The sequence below is a fragment of the Acyrthosiphon pisum genome, chromosome A3 (genome assembly GCF_005508785.2).
Source record: "Acyrthosiphon pisum isolate AL4f chromosome A3, pea_aphid_22Mar2018_4r6ur, whole genome shotgun sequence".
Classification (NCBI taxonomy): Eukaryota; Metazoa; Arthropoda; class Insecta; order Hemiptera; family Aphididae; genus Acyrthosiphon; species Acyrthosiphon pisum.
This window is the reverse complement of record NC_042496.1, coordinates 36,899,808-36,900,931: the sequence shown is the minus strand read 5'-3', so window position 1 is coordinate 36,900,931 and position 1,124 is coordinate 36,899,808. Positions and strand designations below refer to the sequence as shown.

Here is a 1,124-nt window from a genome sequence, read left to right as displayed (position 1 = left end):
TTTACTGTCGGCCGACTTTAATTAAAACATTTCATTAGGTACCTATTTTAAATTTGAACAGAAATTCAGAATATACATTGAACATTCGTACAGTGTTGTATTCTTACGTTTCAGTAAAAAATTGACATGCATAAGTGTGTTCTTTTTAGTAAAACATCCTAAGCATCGCCTCGCCACATTACCTTAATTTTCATTAGTAAGTATAATTTTCTAGTTGTACTGTTTATATTTCTTAATAATATGGCATCAGTCTAATTTGCTAATTTGTTCACAAATATAGATTTCCAAAAAAATGAAAATAAAAGGAAATAATGGCTGAAAATCTTCAAATTAAATGATTACCTAATTTCTATCTAGAGCAGGATCTGCAGTAATCATTTCACAATCAGTGATTATAAACAAGGCTCAGTATGTAGTAGATATTATGGCCAGAGGCTGTCACAAAACATAATCCAAACCACTTGGAAAACTAGCTATTATTATCTAAGAAGTAAAATCTTTTAATATAATTCATGAATTAGATATTAGGTTCTTTACAACCCGACATTTTTAGAAAATTATACTTCTCCAACGATGGAGAAATAAAAGATTTGGAGACATTACGGTTGATGATTTTAAACTATTCACCCAGGAAAGCCTTAAAAACTATCTAATTCACACACACTTATGTAAGTATATAACTCAAGTCTCCGATTTTAAATGTTTGCCAAAACCAAAAGTTACTTAGTGGCTTATCGTTTTTAGTTCATACAGTGGATTATACTTATTATGGTTTTCAAAACTAAAATATATGATTCCCACATACAAGGAACTAGGTAGTCGAGGCAATGTGTTGACAATTTTTTGGATGTGACTTTCTTTAATATAATTCTGGCGGCTTAGATGAAGCCATACAATATTGGAGCTAATTATGAAACTTAAAGGTGAGGATATTGTTGATAGGTTTTCATTTTAAAGCTATTTTACTGTGCTATTAACGTTAGTTAATACCCACCTGTTCACGGGACACATTGTTTAATATCCAATTGTGTGCGTGGAACATAAATTTGTATATCGAAGGGCTCAGCCCGTTTAGTCAAAATAAATTAATAAATAAATAATTATATGTTACAATATCATTAAAA

General features: G+C 29.9%; 1 long non-coding RNA gene across 1 annotated transcript in view; it reads left to right on the top strand.

The window, feature by feature from the left end:
• Positions 1–1,124, top strand: part of LOC103309386 — a 6,426-nt gene continuing 5,302 nt past the window's right edge. The window contains exons 1-4 of the long non-coding RNA XR_001679460.2: positions 1–196; positions 281–490; positions 554–668; positions 745–923. This is a non-coding gene — a long non-coding RNA (uncharacterized LOC103309386). The remainder of the gene's footprint in view (positions 197–280; positions 491–553; positions 669–744; positions 924–1,124) is intronic.